Genomic DNA, 20,400 nt, shown 5'->3' on the forward strand with positions numbered 1-20,400 from the left:
ACAAAAGAGGAACTGACTTCCCAGAAGCAACCCGAGTGATTTCCTGAGGTCCCCGTCGCAACTCGAGAAGTAACCCCAGGTTCCCACCGAAACTGGAGAAACAAAGCAAAATTATCCCCTCAATGGGAGATGAGGAAATTTTACGCTGCAGAATCTCAAGGGATATCCCAAATTCCTGCTTGAAGGCAAAATTGTACTTGACACACTTTATGAGATTCAGAAAGTTCCCTAACATCCGTCCATATTGGAGAGTAGAACACACTTTATGGACTCAAGTCGAGAAAAGGCCCTATTCTCATTTAAGAGGTCAAGAGTAATCCCGATGTTGCCCTTCCAACACAAAAGGGGACCTGATTTCCCTGAAGCAACCCGGGCGAGTTCCTGAGGTCATCGTCGCAACTCGAGTAGTACCCCCAGTTTGCCGCCGCAACTCGAGAAACACCACAAAATTATCCCCCAATGCGAGATGAGGAAATTTTGTGTGGCACATCTCAAGGGAAATCCCACAATCCCGCTGAAAGGCAAAAGGGTTCTTGACACTGTTTATGCGACTCAGAAAGTTCCCTCACATAGCCGTCCCCATTGGAGAGGAGAACACAATTTATGGACTCAACCTGAGAAGAGACCAATTCCCATTTAAAGGCTGGAGAATAATCCCGAAGTTATCCTTCAAACACAAAAGGGGACCTGACTTCCCTGAAGCAACCCGAGGGAGTTCCTGATGTTCCCATCGCAACTGGAGAAGTACCCCCAGCTTCCCGCCGCAACTCGAGAAACACCACAGAATATCCCCTCAATGCGAGATGAGGAAAATTTGAGTGGCAGAGTCTCAAGGTTAATCCCACATTCCCGCTTGAAAGGCAAAAGGGTACTTGACACCCTATAAGCTACTCAGAGAGTTCCCTCACACAACCGTCCTCATTGGAGAGGAGAAGGCACTTTATGGACTAAACTTGAGAAGAAGCCCTATTCCCATTTAACCGCTCGAGAGTAAACACGAAGTTCCACTTCCAACACGGAGGGGAACCTGACTAGCCTGAAACAACCGGAGTGAGCTCCTGAGTTCCACGTCGCAACTCGAGAAGTACACACAACCTCCAGTTGAAACTGGAGAAACACCACAAAAATATCACCTCAGTGCGAGATGAGGAAATTTTGTGCTACAGAATCTCAATGATAAATCCACATGCCCGCTTGAAAGGCAAAAGGTTAGTTTAAACCCATTATTCAACTCAGAAAATTCCCTCAAACAGCCATCCACATTTAGGAGGAGAACACACTTTAAGGACTCAACTCGAGAAGAGGCCAATTCCCATTTAATGGCTAGAGAGTAATGCCGAAATTCCTCTTCCAACACAAAAGGGGAACTGACTTCCCTGAAGCAACCCGAGCGAGTTCCTGAGGTCCCCGTCACAACTCAAGAAGTACCCCCAGCTTCCCGCCACAATGCGAGAAACCGCACAAAATTATTCCGTCAATGCGACATGAGGAAATTTTGTGATGCAGAATCTCAAGAGAAATCCCACATTCCGCTTGAAAGGCAAAAGGCAACTTGACATCCTTTATGTGACTTAGAAAGTTCCCTCACACAGCCATCCCCTTTGGAGAGGAGAACACTCTTTATGGACTCAACCCGAGAAGAGACCAATTCCCATTTAAAGGCTCGAGAGTAATCCCGAAGTTATCCTTCCAACACAAAAGGGTAAGTGACTTGCCTCAAGCAACCCGAGCGAGTTCCTGATGTTCCCGTCCCAACTGGAGAAGTACCCTCAGCTTCCCGCCGAAACTCGAGAAACTCCACAAAATATCCCGTCAATGCGAGATGAGTAAATTTTGAGTGGCAGAGTCTCAAGATTAATTCCACATTCCCGCTTGAAACGCAAAAGGGTACTTGAAACCCTTTATGCGACTCCGAGAGTTCCCTAACACAGCATTCCCCATTGGAGAGCAGAACACACTTTATGGACTCAAATCGAGAAGAGGCCTTATTCCCATTTAATGGCTGGAGAGTAATCCATAAGTTCCCCTTCCAAAAAAAGGGACATGACTTCCCTGAAGCAACTCTAGCGAGCTCCTAAGTTCCCCGTAGCAACTCGAGAAGTACCCCCAGCTTTCCGCCGCAACTCGAGAAACCCCACAAAATTATCCCCTCAATGCGAGATGAGGAAATTTTGCGCTGCAGAATCTCAACAGAAATCCCACATTCCCGCTTGAAAGGCAAAAGGGTACTTGACACCTTTTATGCTACTCAGAAAGTTCCCTCATACAGCCGTCCCCATTGGAGAGGAACAAACACTTTATGGACTCAACTTGAGAAGAGGCCCTATTCTCATTTAACCGCTCGAGAGTAAACACGAAGTTCCCCTTCCAACACGGAGGGGGACCTGACCATGCTGAAACAACCTGAGCGAGCTCTTACGTTCCACATCGCAACTCGAGAAGTACCCACAACTTCCCGTCGAAACTGAAGAAACACCACAAAAATATCACCTCAATGCGAGATTAGGAAATTTTGCGAGACAGAATCTCAATGATAATCCCACATTCCCGCTTGAAAGGCAAACAGTTACTTTAAACCCATTATTCAACTCAGAAAATTCCCTCAAACAGCCATCCACATTTAGGAGGAGAACACACTTTAAGGACTCAACTCGAGAAGAGGCCAATTCCCATTTAATGGCTAGAGAGTAATTCCGAAATTCCTCTTCCAACACAAAAGGGGACCTGACTTCCCTGAAGCAACCCGAGCGAGTTCCTGAGGTCCCCGGCAAAACTCGAGAAGTTCCCCCAGTATCCAGCGAAAACTAGAGAAACACCACAAAATTATCCTTTCAATGCGAGATGAGGAAAGTTTGCACTTCAGAATCTCAAGAGAAAAAACACATTCCTGCTTGAAAGGCAAAAGGGTAATTGGCACCCTTTATGCGACTCAGAAAGTTCCCTCACACAGACGTCGCCATTGGAGAGGAGAATACACCTTATGGACTCAACTCGAGAAGAGGCCCTATTCCCTTATAATGGCTCGAGAGTAATCCTGAAGTTCCCCTTCCAACACAAAAGTGTCCTCTCTTCCCTGAATCAATCAAGAGAGTTCGTGAGGTCCCGTCGCAACTTGAGAAGTACCCACAGCTTGCTGCCGAATCTAGAGAAACACCACCAAATTATCCCCTCAATGCGAGATGAGGAAATTTTGCGCTGCAGAATCTCAAGAGAAATCCCGCATTCCCGCTTGAAAGGCAAAAGTGTACTTGACACCCTTTATGCGACTGAGAAAATTCCCTCACACAGCCGTCCCCATTGGAGAGGAGAACACACTTTATGGACTCAACTCGAGAAGACTCCCTATTCCCATTTAAGGGCTCGAGAGTAATCCGGAAGTTCCACTTCCAACAAAAAAGGGGACCTGACTTCCCTGAAGCAACCCGAGTCAGTTCCGGAGGTCCCCTTTGCAACTCGAGAAGTACCCCCAACTTCCCGGCGCAACTTGAGAAACACCACAAAATTATCCCCTCAATGCGAGATTAGGTAAATTTGCACTGCAGAATCTCAATAGAAAACCCACATTCCCACTTGAAAGGCAAAAGGGTACTTGACACAATTATGCGACACAGAAATTTCCCTCACACAGCCGTCCCCATTGGAGAGGAAAACACACTTTTTGGACTCAGCTCAAGAGTCCCTATTCTCATTGAACGGCTCTACAGTAATCCGGAATTTTCCCTTCTGGCACAAAAGGGGAATTGACTTATCTAAGCAACACGAACGAATTCCTGAGGTCCCAGTCTTAACTCGAGAAGTACTCCCAGCTTCCCGCCGCAACACGAGAAACAAGACAAAATTATCCCCTCAATGCGAGATGAGGAAATTTTGCGCTGCAAAATCTCAAGTGAAATCCCACATTCCCGCTTGAAAGGAGAAAGGGTACATGAAAACCTTTAAGCGACTCCAAAATTTCCCTCACCCAGCAATCCCCATTTGAGAGGAGAACACACTTTATGGACTTAACTCGAGATGAAGCCCTATTCCAATTTAAAGTTTTGAGAGTAATCCCGAAGTTCCCCTTCCAACACAAAAGGGGACCTGAATTACCTGAAGCAACCCGAGCTAGTTCCTGAGGTCCCCGTCGCACCTCAAGAAGTACCCCCAATTCCCGCTGCAAATTGAGAAACACCACAAAATTATCTGCTCAATGCGAAATGAGGAAATTTTGAGCTGTAGAATCTCAAGAGAAATCCCGCATTCTCGCTTCAAAGGCACTATGGTATTTGACACCCTTAATGCGACTCAAAAGTTCGCTCAAACAGCCGTCCCCATTGGAGAGAGGAACACACCTTATGGACTCAAATCGAGAAGAGGCCCTATTCCCATTTAAGATCTTGACAGTAATCCCGAAGTTCCCGTTCCAACATAAAAGGGGAACTGACTTCCCTGAGGCAACCCAGGCGAGTTCCTGAGGTCCCCGTCACAACTCGAGAAGTACCCCCAGCTTCCCGACGCAACTTGAGAAACACCACAAAATTATCCACTCAATGCGAGATGAGGAAATTTTCCGCTGCAGAATCTCAAGAGTAATCCCAAATTCCCGCTATAAAGTCAAAAGGGTACTTTACACCCTTTATGCAAATCAGAAATTTCCCTCACACAGCGGTCCACATTGGATAGGAGAACACACCTTTTGGACTCAACACGAGAAGAGGCCCTATTCCCATTTAATGGCTCTAGAGAATTACCGAAGTTCCCCTTACATCACAAAAGGGGACTTGACTTCCTTGAAGCAACCTGAGAAATTTCCTGAGGTCCGCCACGCAACTCGAAAACACCACAAAGTTATCCCCTCAATGTGAGATGAGGAAATTTTGTGCTGCAGAGTTTCAAGAGAAATCCCACAACCGGCTTGAAAGGCAAAATGGTACTTGACACCCGTTATGCGACTAAGAAAGTTCCCTAACATCCGCCCCTTTGGAGAGAAGAATTCACTTTATGGACTCAACTCGATAAGAGGCCCTATTCCCATTTAACGGCTTAAGAGTAATCCGGAATTTCCCCTTCCAACACAGAATGGGACCTGAATTCCCTGAAGCAACCCGAGCGAGTTCCTGAGGTCCCCGTCGCAACTCGAGAAGTACCCCCAGCTTCCGGCCGCAACTCGAGAAACACCACAAAATTACCCCCTCAATGCGAGATGAGGAAATTTTGTGCTGCAGAAGTTCAAGAGAAATCCCACATTCCCTGTGAAAGGCAAAAGGGTACTTGACACCCTTCATGCGACTCAGAAAATTCCCTCACACAGCTGTCGCCATTGGAGAGGAGAACACAATTTTTGGACTCAACTCGAGAAGAGGTCCTATTCCCATTTAATTGCCCGAGAGTAATCGGGAAGTTCCCCTTCCTTCAAAATAAGGGAGCTTACTTCCCTGAAGCAACCTGGGCGAGTTACTGAAGTCCCCGTTGCAACTGGAGAAATACCCGCAGCTTTCCGCCCCAACTCAAGAAACACCACAAAATTATCCCCTCAATGCAAGATGAGGAAATTTTCTGCTGTGGAATCTCAATAGAAATGCCACATTCACTCTTGAAAGGCAAAAGTGTATTTGACACCATTTATGAGACTCAGAATGTTCCTTCAAACAGCCGTCCCCATTGGAGAGGAGAACAAACTTTATGAACTCAACTCAAGAAGAAACCCTATTCCCATTTAAGGGCTCGAGAGTAATCCCGAAGCTCCCCTTCCAACACAAAAAAGGGTCCTGAATTCCCTGAAGGATCCCGAGGAAGTCTCTGTATTCCCATTTGCAACTCGTAAAGTACCCCCAGCTTCCGCCGAGACTCGAGAAACACCACAAAATTATCCCCTCAATGCGAGATGAGGAAATTTGCGCTGCAGAATCTCAAGAGAAATCCCACATTCCCGCTTGAAAGGCAAAAGCGTTCTTGACACACTTTATGCGACTCATAAAGTTCCCTAACAGCCGTTCCCATTGGATAGGAGAAAACACTTTATGGACTCAACTCGAGTAGAGGCCCTATTGCCATTTAATGCCTCGAGAGTAATCTGGAAGTTTCCCTTCCAACACAAAAGGGGAACTGACTTCCCTGAAACAACCCGAGCGAGTTCCTGAGGTCCTCATCGCAACTCGAGAAGTACCCACAGCTTCCCGCCACAACACAATATAAACCACAAAATTGCCCCTCAATGCGACATGAGGATATTTTACGCTGCAGAATCTCAAGAGAAATCCCACATTCCCGCTTGAAAGGCAAAAGAGTACTTGGCACCCTTCATGCCACTCCGAAAGTTCCCTAATACAGCAGTCCCCAATGTAGAGGAGAACACACTATATGGACTCAACCCGAGAAGAGGCCCTATTCCCATTTAACGGTCAAGAGTAATCCCGAAGTTCCCCTTCCTTCACAAAAGGTGAACTGACTTCCTTGAAGAAATACGAGTGAGTTCCTCAGGTCCCCGGCCCAACGGAGAAATACCCCAGCTTCCTGCCGCAACTAGAGAAACACTACAAAATTCTTCCCTTATTGCGAGATGAGGAAATTTTGCACTGCAGAATGTCAAGAGAAATCCCACATCCCGCTTGAAAGGCAAAAGGGTACTTAACACCCTTTATGCGACTCAGAAAGTTCCCTCAAACCGCGGTCCCCATTGGAGAGGAGAACACAATTTATGGACTCAACTCGAGAATACACGCTATTCCCTTTTAACGGTTCGAGAGTAATCCAGAACTTCCTCTTCCAACACAAAAGAGGACTTGACTTCCCTGAAGCAAACAGAGCGAGTTCCTGAGGACCCCGACACCACTCGAAAAGTACCCCCAGCTTCCGGCCGCAACTCGAGAAACAACACAGATTTATCCCTTCAATGCGAAATGAGGAAATTTAGTGCTGCAGAATCTCAAGAGAAATCCCTCATTCCTGCTTGAAAGGCAGAAGGGTACTTGACACCCTTTATGCGACTCAGAAATTTCCCTCATACAGCTGTCCCCATTGGAGAGGAAAACACACTTTTTGTACTCAAATCTAGAAGAGGCCCTATTCATATTTAATGGCTCGAGAGTAATCCGGAATTTCCCCTTCCAACACAAAAGGGGAACTAACTTCCCTGAAGCAACCCGAGGGAGTTTCTGAGGTCCCCGTCGCAACTCGAGTTGTACCCCAAGCTTCCCGCCGCAAATCGAGAAACACCACAAAATTATCCCCTCAATTGGAGATGAGGAAATTTTGCGCTGCAGAACCACAAGCGAAATCCCAAATTCCCTCTATAAAGTCAAAAGGGTACTTTACACCCTTTATGCGGCTCAGAAATTTCCTTCACACAGCCATCCACTTTTTGAGATGAGAACACACGTTTTGGACTCAACACGAGAAGAGGCCCTATTCCCATTTAACGGCCTGAGAGAAATCCCGAATTTCCCCTTCCATCACAAAAGGGGACCTGACTTCCTTGAAGCAACCCGAGAAAGTTCCGGAGGTCCGCCTCGCAACACGAGAAACACCACAAATTATCCCCTCAATGTGAGATGTGGAAATTTTGCACTGCAGAATCTCAAGAGAATTTCCACATTCCCACTTGAAAGGCAAAAGTGTACTTGACACCATTTATGCGACTCAGAAAGTTCCCTCACACAGCTGTCCCCATTGGAGAGGAGAACACACTTTATGGACTCAACGAGGGAAGAGGCCGTATTCCCATTGAACGGCTCGAGAGAAATCCCGAAGTTCCCCTGTCAACACAAAAGGGGACCTGACTTCCCTGAAGCAAACTGAGCGAGTTCCTGGGGTCCAGTCGCAACTCGAGAAGTACCCCCAGGTTCCAGCCGCAACTCGAGAAACACCACAAAATTATCCCGTCAATGCGAGATGAGGAAATTTTGCTCTGCACATACAAGAGAAATCCCACCTTCCCGCCTGAAAGGTAAAAGGGTTCTTGACACACTTTATTCAGTTCAGTTCAGTCACTCAGTCGTGTCCGAATCTCCCCGACCCCATGAATAATTGTACACCTTTACTCCATGTCCTTCACCATCTCCTGGAGTTCACTCAAACTCATGTCCACAGAGTTGGTGATGCCATCCAGCCATCTCATTCTCTGTGGTCCCCTTCTCCTCCCGCCCCCAACTTTTCCTAACATCAGAATCTTTTGCAGTGAGTTAACTCATTGCATGAGTTGGCCAAAGTTTTGCAGTTTCAGCTTTAGCATCAGTCCTTCCAAAGAACACCCAGGATTGATCTCCCTTAGAATGGACTGGTTGGATCTTCTTGCAGTACAAGGGACTCTCAAGAGTCTTCTCCAACACCACATTTCAAAAGCATCAATTCTTCGGCGATCAGCTTTCTTCACAGTCCAACTCTCACATCCATACATGACCATGGGAAAAACCATAGCCTTGAATAGACGGCCCTTGGTTGGCAAAGTAATGTCTCTGCTTTTTAATATACCATCAAGTTTGGTCATAACTTTCCTTCCAAGGAGTAAGCGCCTTTTAATTTTCTGGCTGCAATCAGCATCTGCAATGATTTTGGAGACCCAAAAAATAAAGTCTGACACTGTTTCCTCTGTTTTTCCATCTATTTCCCATGAAGTGATGGGACCAGATGCCATGATCTTTATTTTCTGAATGTTGAGCTTCAAGCCAACCTTTTAACTCTCCTCTTTCACTTTCATCAAGAGGCTTTTGAATTCCTCTTCACTTTCTGCCCTAAGGGTGGTGTCATCTGCATATCTGAGGTTATTGATATTTTTCCCAGTAATCTTGATTCCAGCTTGTTCTTCTTCCAACCCAGCGTTTCTCATGATGTACTCTGCATAGAAATTAAATAAGCAAGGTGACAATATAGAGCCTTGACGTATTCCTTTTCCTATTTGGAAGCAGTCGGTTGTTCCATGTACAGTTCTGACTGTTGCTTCCTGACCTGCATACAGGTTTCTCACGAGGCAGCTCAGGTGGTCTGATATTCCCATCTCTTTTAGAATCTTCCACAGTTTGTTGTGATCCACACAGTCAAAAGCTATGGCATAGTCAATGAAGCAGAAATAGATGTTTTTCTGGAACTCTCTTGCTTTCTCCATGATCCAGCGGATGTTGGCAATTTGATCTCTGGTGCCTCTGCCTTTTCTGAAACCTACTTGAACATCTGGGAGTTCACGGATCACATATTGCTGAAGCCTGGCTTGGAGAATTTTGAGCATGACTGTACTAGCGTGTGAGATGAGTGTAATTGTGCGGTAGTTTGAGCAATATTTGGCATTGCCTTTCTTTGGGATTGGAATGAAGACTGACCTTTTCCAGTCCTGTGGCCACTGCTGAGTATTTCATATTTGTTGGCATATTGAGTGCAGCACTTTCACAGCATCATCTTTCAAGATTTGAAATAGCTCAACTGGAATTCCATCACTTCCACTAGCTTTGTTCGTAGTGATGCTTTCTAAGGCCCACTTGACTTCACAATTCAAGATGTCTGGCTCCAGGTCAGTGATCACATTTTCGTGACTATCCTCGTCGTGAAGATCTTTTTTGTACAGTTCTTCTGTGTATTCTTGCAACCTCTTCTTAATATCTTCTGCTTCTGTTAGGTCCATGCCATTTCTGTCCTTTATCGAGCCCATCTTTGCATGAAATGTTCCCTTGGAATCTCTAATGTTCTTGAAGAGATCTCTTGTTTTTCCTATTCTGTTGTTTTCTTCTATTTCTTTGCATTGATCACTGAGGAAGGCTTTCTTATCTCTCCTTGCTATTCTTTGGAACTCTGCATTCTAATGCTTATATCTTTCCCTTTCTCCTTTGCTTTTCGCTTCTCTTCTTTTCACAGCTATTTGTAAGGCCACCTCAGACAGCCATTTTGCTTTTTTTGCATTTCTTTTCCATGGGAATGCTCTTGGTCCCTGTATCCTCTACAGTGTCACGAACCTCCGTCCAGAATTCATCAGGCACTCTATCTATCAGATCTAGTCCCTTAAATCTATTTCTCACTTCCACTGTATAATTATAAGGGATTTGATTTAGGTCATATCTGAATTGTCTAGGGGTTTTCCCTACTTTCTTCAATTTATGTCTGAATTTGGCAATAAGGAGTTCATGATCTGAGCCACAGTCAGCACCTGGTCTTGTTTTTGCTAACTGTATACAGCTTCTCCTTCTTTGGCTGCAGAGAATATAATCAATCTGATTTCGGTGTTGACCATCTGGTGATGTCCACGTGTAGAGTCTTCTCTTGTGTTGTTGGAAGAAGGTGTTTGCTATGACGAGTGTGTTCTCTTGAAAAAACTCTATTAGCCTTGGCTCTGCTTCATTCCATGCTCCAAGGCCAAATTTGCCTGTTACTCCAGGTGTTTCTTGACTTCCTACTTTTGTATTCCATTCCCCTATAATGAAAAGGACATCTTTTCTGTGTGTTACTTCTTATAGGTCTTGCAGGTCTTCATAGAACCGTGCAGCTTTGCATTCTTCAGCGTCACTGGTTGGGGCATAGGCCTGCATTACTGTAATGCTGAATGGTTTGCCTTGGAAACGAACAGAAATCATTTTGTCATTTTTAAGATTGCATCCAAGTACTGCATTTCGGACTCTTTTGTTGACCATGATGGCTACTCCATTTCTTCTAAGGGATTCCTGCCCACAATAGTAGATATAGTGGTCATCTGAGTTAAATTCACCCATTCCAGTCCATTTTAATTCACTGATTCCTTGAATGTCTATGTTCACTCTTGCCATCTCCTGTTTGACCACTTCCAATTGGCCTTGATTCATGGACCTAACATTCCAGGTTCCTATGCAATATTGCTTTTTACAGCACCGGACCTTGCTTCTATCACTGGTCGCATCCACAACTGGGTACTTATTTTGCTATTGCTCCATCCCTTCATTCCTTCTAGAGTTATTTCTCCACTGATCTCCAGTAGCATACTGGGCACCTACCGACCTGGGGAATTCCTCATTCAGTATCCTGTCATTTTGCCCTTTGATACTGTTCATGGGGTTCTCAAGGCAAGTATACTGAAGTGGATTGCCATTCCCTTCTCCAGTGGACCACATTCGGCTGTGGTCCATGTGATCAGATTGACTAGTTTCCTGTGATTATGATTTCAGTGTGTCTGCCCTCTAATGCCCCCTCGCAATACCTACTGTCTTATTTCGGTTTCTCTTACCTTGGGTGTATGATATCTCTTCACAGCTACTTCAAGAAAGTGCAGCCGCTGCACCTTACCTTGGATGAGGGGTATGTCCTCAAGGCCGCCCCTCCTGACCTTGAACGTGAGTAGCTCCTCTCGGCCCTCCCCCGCAAAGCCACATCCTATTTGACGTTGGGTAGCTCCTCTCGGCTCTCTGCCCTGGCCTCAGGCGTGGGGTAGCTCCTCACAGCCGTGCATCTTTGAATGGTCGGTGCACTGGGGCCGGCGACTCTCACGTCTGCGCGGGTAGGGTCAGTGTGTCTCGGGACTCCATGGAAAGGGCCGGGGTCTCTCGCATCTGCGCAGGCAGGGCCGGCGTCTCTCACATCTGCACGGCCGGGGCCGGGATCTCTCCCCTCTCTCCCGTACTTGACACCCTTTATGTGACTCAGAAAGTTCCCTCACACAGCCATACCCATTGGAGACGAGAACACACTTTATGCACTCAACTCGAGAAGAAGCCCTATTCCCATTTAATGGCTCTAGAGTATTCCATAAGTTCCCATTCCAGCACAAAAGGGGACCTGAATTTCCTGAAGCAACCCGAGCGAGTTCTTGAGGTACCCATCGCAACTCGAGTTGTACCCCAAGATTCCCACCGCAACTCGAGAATCACCACAAAATTATACCCTTAATGCAAGAAGAGGAAATTTTGTGCTGCAGAATCTCAGCAGCAATCCCACATTCCCTCTTGAAATGCAAAAGGGTACTTGAAACCCTTTATGCGACTCAGAATGTTCCCTCAACCTGCCGTCCCCATTGGAGTGGAGAACACACTTTATGGATTCAAATTGAGAAGAGGCCACTTCCCATTTAATGTCTCGAGAGTAATCCTAAAGCTCCCCTTCCAACACAAAGATGACCTGACTTCCCTGAAGAAACCCGAGTGAGTTACTGAGGTCCCCGTTGCAATTCGAGAAGTACCCCCAGCTTCCCGCCGCTACTCGAGAAACACCACAAAATTATCCCTTCAATGCGAGATAATTTATGCGACTCAGAAAATTCCCTCAAACAGCCATCCCCATTGGAGACGAGAACACACTTTATGGACTCAATTCAAGAAGAGGCCCCATTCCCATTTAACAGCTCAACAGTAATTCGGAAGTTCCCCTTACAACACAAAAGGGGACCTGACTTCGTTGAAGAAACCTGAGCGAGTTCCTAAGGTTCCCGTCGCAACTCAAGAAGTACTCTCAGCTTACCGCTGTAACTCGAGACTCACCACAAAATTTTCTCGTCAATTCGAGATGAGGAATTTTGCAATGCAGAATCTCAAGAGTAATCCCACATTCCCTCTGAAAAGGCAAAAATGTACTTGACACTCTCTAGGCGACTCAGAAATTCCCCTCAAACTTCCGTCCCCATTGGAGAGGAGAACACACTTTATGCACTCAACTTGAGAAGAGGCCGATTCCCATTAAACGGCTCGAGAGTAATCCCGAAGATCCCCTTGCAACACAAAAGGGATCCTGACTTTCCTGAAGCCACCCGAGCGAGTTCCTGAGGTCTCCATCTCGACTTGAGATGTATCCCCAGCTTCCCGTCGCAACACGAGAAACAACAAAAATTATACCTTCAATACGGGATGAGGAAAATTTCCGCTGCAGAATCTCAAGAGAAATCCCACATTCACTCTCCAAGGCAAAAGGGTAGTAGACACCCTTTATGCGACTCAGAAAGTTCCCTCACACAGCCGTCCCCATTGGAGAGGAGAACACACTTTATGGACTCAAATCGAGAAGAGGCCCTATTCTTATTTAACGACTCGAGAGTAATCCCGGAGATCCCATTCCAACACAAAAGGGGACCTGACTTCTCTGAAGCAACCCAAGCGAGTTCCTGAGGTCCCCGTCGCAACTCGAGAAGTACACCGAGCTTCCCGTCGCAACTCGAGAAACACCACAAAATTATCCGCTCAATGCGAGATGAGGAAATTTGTGCTGCAGAATATCAAGAGAAATCCCACATTCCCATCTGAAAGGCAAAAGGGTACTTGACATATTTATGTGACTCAGAAATATCCCTAACAGCCGTCCCCAATGGAGAGGAGAACAAACTTTAAGGACTCGACTCGAGAAGAATCCATATTCCTATTTAACGGCTTGAGAGTGTTCGAAAAGTTCCCCTTTCAGCACAAAAGGGTACCTGACTTCCCTGAAGCAACCCGACCGAGTTCCTGAGGTCCCCGTCTCAACTCGAGAAATGCCCGCAACTTCCCACCGCAACTCGAGAAACACCACAAAATTATCCATTCAATGCGAGACCAGGAAATTTTTTGGGCTGCAGAATCTCAAGATAAAATCAACTTTTCCACTTGAAAGGCAAAAGGGTACTTGACACATTTATGCGACTCAGAAAGTTCCCTAACAGCCGTGCCCATTGGAGAGCAGAACACATTTTATGGACTCAACTCGAGAGGAAGCCCTTTTCCCAATTAAGGGCTTGAAAATAATCCTGAAGTTCCCCTTCAAACACAAAGGGGAACTGACGTCCCTGAAGCAACCCGAGCGAGTTCCTCATGTCCCCGTCGCAACTCGAGAATTACCCCCAGCTTCTCACCGCAACTCGAGAAACACCACAAAATTATCCCGTCAATGCAAGAAGAGGATATTTTGCCCTGCAGAATCTCAACAGAAATCCCACATTCCCTCTTGAAATGCAAAAGGGTACTTGAAACCCTTTATGCGACTCAGAATGTTCCCTCCACCTGCCGTCCCCATTGGAGAGGAGAACACAATTTATGGACTCAAATCAAGAAGAAGCCAATTCCCATTTAACATCTCAAGTTTAATTCCGAAGCTCCTCTTCCAACAAAAAGAGGACCTGACTTCCCTGAAGCAACCCAAGCGAGTTACTGAGGTCCCCGTCACAACTGGAGAAGTACCCCCAGCTTCCTGCTGCAACTCGAGAAACACCACAAAATTATCCCTTCAATGCGAGATGAGGAAAATTTCCGCTGCAGAATCTCAAGAGATAACCCACATTCACCCTTCAAAGGCAAAAGGGTACTTGACACCCTTTATGCGACTCAGAAAGTTCCCTCAAACAGCCATCCCCATTGGAGATGAGAGCACACTTTATGGAATCAATTCGAGAAGAGGCCCTATTCCCTTTTAACAGCTCAAGAGTAATTCGGAAGTTCCCCTTACAACACAAAAGGGGACCTGACTTCCCTGAAGAAACCTGAGCGAGTTCCTGAGGTTCCCGTCGCAACTAAAGAAGTACTCTCAGCATTCCGCTGTAACTCGAGACTCACCACAGAATTATCTCGTCAATTCGAGATGAAGAATTCTGTAATGCAGAATCTCAAGAGTAATCCCACATTCCCTCTGGAAAGGCAAAAGTGTACTTGACACTCTCTATGCGACTCAGAAAGTCCCCTCAAACTGCCGTCCCCATTGGAGAGGAGAACACAATTTATGCACTCAACTCGAGAAGAGGCCGATTCCCATTAAACGGCTCGAGAGTAATCCCGAAGATCCCCTCCCAACACAAAGGAATCCTGACTTCCCTGAAGCCACCCGAGCCAGTTCCTGAGGTCTCCATCGCGACTCGAGATATACCCCCAGCTTCCCGTTGCAACTCGAGAAACACCACAAAATTATCCCCTCAATGCGAGATGAGGACATTTTGTGCCGCAGAATCTCAAGAGAAATCCCACATTCACTCTCCAAGGCAAAAGTGTATTTGACACCATTTATGAGACTCAGAATGTTCCTTCAAACAGCCGTCCCCATTGGAGAGGAGAACAAACTTTATGAACTCAACTCAAGAAGAAACCCTATTCCCATTTAAGGGCTCGAGAGTAATCCCGAAGCTCCCCTTCCAACACAAAAAAGGGTCCTGAATTCCCTGAAGGATCCCGAGGAAGTCTCTGTATTCCCATTTGCAACTCGTAAAGTACCCCCAGCTTCCGCCGAGACTCGAGAAACACCACAAAATTATCCCCTCAATGCGAGATGAGGAAATTTGCGCTGCAGAATCTCAAGAGAAATCCCACATTCCCGCTTGAAAGGCAAAAGCGTTCTTGACACACTTTATGCGACTCATAAAGTTCCCTAACAGCCGTTCCCATTGGATAGGAGAAAACACTTTATGGACTCAACTCGAGTAGAGGCCCTATTGCCATTTAATGCCTCGAGAGTAATCTGGAAGTTTCCCTTCCAACACAAAAGGGGAACTGACTTCCCTGAAACAACCCGAGCGAGTTCCTGAGGTCCTCATCGCAACTCGAGAAGTACCCACAGCTTCCCGCCACAACACAATATAAACCACAAAATTGCCCCTCAATGCGACATGAGGATATTTTACGCTGCAGAATCTCAAGAGAAATCCCACATTCCCGCTTGAAAGGCAAAAGAGTACTTGGCACCCTTCATGCCACTCCGAAAGTTCCCTAATACAGCAGTCCCCAATGTAGAGGAGAACACACTATATGGACTCAACCCGAGAAGAGGCCCTATTCCCATTTAACGGTCAAGAGTAATCCCGAAGTTCCCCTTCCTTCACAAAAGGTGAACTGACTTCCTTGAAGAAATACGAGTGAGTTCCTCAGGTCCCCGGCCCAACGGAGAAATACCCCAGCTTCCTGCCGCAACTAGAGAAACACTACAAAATTCTTCCCTTATTGCGAGATGAGGAAATTTTGCACTGCAGAATGTCAAGAGAAATCCCACATCCCGCTTGAAAGGCAAAAGGGTACTTAACACCCTTTATGCGACTCAGAAAGTTCCCTCAAACCGCGGTCCCCATTGGAGAGGAGAACACAATTTATGGACTCAACTCGAGAATACACGCTATTCCCTTTTAACGGTTCGAGAGTAATCCAGAACTTCCTCTTCCAACACAAAAGAGGACTTGACTTCCCTGAAGCAAACAGAGCGAGTTCCTGAGGACCCCGACACCACTCGAAAAGTACCCCCAGCTTCCGGCCGCAACTCGAGAAACAACACAGATTTATCCCTTCAATGCGAAATGAGGAAATTTAGTGCTGCAGAATCTCAAGAGAAATCCCTCATTCCTGCTTGAAAGGCAGAAGGGTACTTGACACCCTTTATGCGACTCAGAAATTTCCCTCATACAGCTGTCCCCATTGGAGAGGAAAACACACTTTTTGTACTCAAATCTAGAAGAGGCCCTATTCATATTTAATGGCTCGAGAGTAATCCGGAATTTCCCCTTCCAACACAAAAGGGGAACTAACTTCCCTGAAGCAACCCGAGGGAGTTTCTGAGGTCCCCGTCGCAACTCGAGTTGTACCCCAAGCTTCCCGCCGCAAATCGAGAAACACCACAAAATTATCCCCTCAATTGGAGATGAGGAAATTTTGCGCTGCAGAACCACAAGCGAAATCCCAAATTCCCTCTATAAAGTCAAAAGGGTACTTTACACCCTTTATGCGGCTCAGAAATTTCCTTCACACAGCCATCCACTTTTTGAGATGAGAACACACGTTTTGGACTCAACACGAGAAGAGGCCCTATTCCCATTTAACGGCCTGAGAGAAATCCCGAATTTCCCCTTCCATCACAAAAGGGGACCTGACTTCCTTGAAGCAACCCGAGAAAGTTCCGGAGGTCCGCCTCGCAACACGAGAAACACCACAAATTATCCCCTCAATGTGAGATGTGGAAATTTTGCACTGCAGAATCTCAAGAGAATTTCCACATTCCCACTTGAAAGGCAAAAGTGTACTTGACACCATTTATGCGACTCAGAAAGTTCCCTCACACAGCTGTCCCCATTGGAGAGGAGAACACACTTTATGGACTCAACGAGGGAAGAGGCCGTATTCCCATTGAACGGCTCGAGAGAAATCCCGAAGTTCCCCTGTCAACACAAAAGGGGACCTGACTTCCCTGAAGCAAACTGAGCGAGTTCCTGGGGTCCAGTCGCAACTCGAGAAGTACCCCCAGGTTCCAGCCGCAACTCGAGAAACACCACAAAATTATCCCGTCAATGCGAGATGAGGAAATTTTGCTCTGCACATACAAGAGAAATCCCACCTTCCCGCCTGAAAGGTAAAAGGGTTCTTGACACACTTTATTCAGTTCAGTTCAGTCACTCAGTCGTGTCCGAATCTCCCCGACCCCATGAATAATTGTACACCTTTACTCCATGTCCTTCACCATCTCCTGGAGTTCACTCAAACTCATGTCCACAGAGTTGGTGATGCCATCCAGCCATCTCATTCTCTGTGGTCCCCTTCTCCTCCCGCCCCCAACTTTTCCTAACATCAGAATCTTTTGCAGTGAGTTAACTCATTGCATGAGTTGGCCAAAGTTTTGCAGTTTCAGCTTTAGCATCAGTCCTTCCAAAGAACACCCAGGATTGATCTCCCTTAGAATGGACTGGTTGGATCTTCTTGCAGTACAAGGGACTCTCAAGAGTCTTCTCCAACACCACATTTCAAAAGCATCAATTCTTCGGCGATCAGCTTTCTTCACAGTCCAACTCTCACATCCATACATGACCATGGGAAAAACCATAGCCTTGAATAGACGGCCCTTGGTTGGCAAAGTAATGTCTCTGCTTTTTAATATACCATCAAGTTTGGTCATAACTTTCCTTCCAAGGAGTAAGCGCCTTTTAATTTTCTGGCTGCAATCAGCATCTGCAATGATTTTGGAGACCCAAAAAATAAAGTCTGACACTGTTTCCTCTGTTTTTCCATCTATTTCCCATGAAGTGATGGGACCAGATGCCATGATCTTTATTTTCTGAATGTTGAGCTTCAAGCCAACCTTTTAACTCTCCTCTTTCACTTTCATCAAGAGGCTTTTGAATTCCTCTTCACTTTCTGCCCTAAGGGTGGTGTCATCTGCATATCTGAGGTTATTGATATTTTTCCCAGTAATCTTGATTCCAGCTTGTTCTTCTTCCAACCCAGCGTTTCTCATGATGTACTCTGCATAGAAATTAAATAAGCAAGGTGACAATATAGAGCCTTGACGTATTCCTTTTCCTATTTGGAAGCAGTCGGTTGTTCCATGTACAGTTCTGACTGTTGCTTCCTGACCTGCATACAGGTTTCTCACGAGGCAGCTCAGGTGGTCTGATATTCCCATCTCTTTTAGAATCTTCCACAGTTTGTTGTGATCCACACAGTCAAAAGCTATGGCATAGTCAATGAAGCAGAAATAGATGTTTTTCTGGAACTCTCTTGCTTTCTCCATGATCCAGCGGATGTTGGCAATTTGATCTCTGGTGCCTCTGCCTTTTCTGAAACCTACTTGAACATCTGGGAGTTCACGGATCACATATTGCTGAAGCCTGGCTTGGAGAATTTTGAGCATGACTGTACTAGCGTGTGAGATGAGTGTAATTGTGCGGTAGTTTGAGCAATATTTGGCATTGCCTTTCTTTGGGATTGGAATGAAGACTGACCTTTTCCAGTCCTGTGGCCACTGCTGAGTATTTCATATTTGTTGGCATATTGAGTGCAGCACTTTCACAGCATCATCTTTCAAGATTTGAAATAGCTCAACTGGAATTCCATCACTTCCACTAGCTTTGTTCGTAGTGATGCTTTCTAAGGCCCACTTGACTTCACAATTCAAGATGTCTGGCTCCAGGTCAGTGATCACATTTTCGTGACTATCCTCGTCGTGAAGATCTTTTTTGTACAGTTCTTCTGTGTATTCTTGCAACCTCTTCTTAATATCTTCTGCTTCTGTTAGGTCCATGCCATTTCTGTCCTTTATCGAGCCCATCTTTGCATGAAATGTTCCCTTGGAATCTCTAATGTTCTTGAAGAGATCTCTTGTTTTTCCTATTCTGTTGTTTTCTTCTATTTCTTTGCATTGATCACTGAGGAAGGCTTTCTTATCTCTCCTTGCTATTCTTTGGAACTCTGCATTCTAATGCTTATATCTTTCCCTTTCTCCTTTGCTTTTCGCTTCTCTTCTTTTCACAGCTATTTGTAAGGCCACCTCAGACAGCCATTTTGCTTTTTTTGCATTTCTTTTCCATGGGAATGCTCTTGGTCCCTGTATCCTCTACAGTGTCACGAACCTCCGTCCAGAATTCATCAGGCACTCTATCTATCAGATCTAGTCCCTTAAATCTATTTCTCACTTCCACTGTATAATTATAAGGGATTTGATTTAGGTCATATCTGAATTGTCTAGGGGTTTTCCCTACTTTCTTCAATTTATGTCTGAATTTGGCAATAAGGAGTTCATGATCTGAGCCACAGTCAGCACCTGGTCTTGTTTTTGCTAACTGTATACAGCTTCTCCTTCTTTGGCTGCAGAGAATATAATCAATCTGATTTCGGTGTTGACCATCTGGTGATGTCCACGTGTAGAGTCTTCTCTTGTGTTGTTGGAAGAAGGTGTTTGCTATGACGAGTGTGTTCTCTTGAAAAAACTCTATTAGCCTTGGCTCTGCTTCATTCCATGCTCCAAGGCCAAATTTGCCTGTTACTCCAGGTGTTTCTTGACTTCCTACTTTTGTATTCCATTCCCCTATAATGAAAAGGACATCTTTTCTGTGTGTTACTTCTTATAGGTCTTGCAGGTCTTCATAGAACCGTGCAGCTTTGCATTCTTCAGCGTCACTGGTTGGGGCATAGGCCTGCATTACTGTAATGCTGAATGGTTTGCCTTGGAAACGAACAGAAATCATTTTGTCATTTTTAAGATTGCATCCAAGTACTGCATTTCGGACTCTTTTGTTGACCATGATGGCTACTCCATTTCTTCTAAGGGATTCCTGCCCACAATAGTAGATATAGTGGTCATCTGAGTTAAATTCACCCATTCCAGTCCATTTTAATTCACTGATTCCTTGAATGTCTATGTTCACTCTTGCCATCTCCTGTTTGACCACTTCCAATTGGCCTTGATTCATGGACCTAACATTCCAGGTTCCTATGCAATATTGCTTTTTACAGCACCGGACCTTGCTTCTATCACTGGTCGCATCCACAACTGGGTACTTATTTTGCTATTGCTCCATCCCTTCATTCCTTCTAGAGTTATTTCTCCACTGATCTCCAGTAGCATACTGGGCACCTACCGACCTGGGGAATTCCTCATTCAGTATCCTGTCATTTTGCCCTTTGATACTGTTCATGGGGTTCTCAAGGCAAGTATACTGAAGTGGATTGCCATTCCCTTCTCCAGTGGACCACATTCGGCTGTGGTCCATGTGATCAGATTGACTAGTTTCCTGTGATTATGATTTCAGTGTGTCTGCCCTCTAATGCCCCCTCGCAA

The sequence above is a fragment of the Moschus berezovskii genome, chromosome 14 (assembly GCF_049115385.1).
Source record: "Moschus berezovskii isolate FMDL1 chromosome 14, NW_MosBer_1.0, whole genome shotgun sequence".
Classification (NCBI taxonomy): Eukaryota; Metazoa; Chordata; class Mammalia; order Artiodactyla; family Moschidae; genus Moschus; species Moschus berezovskii.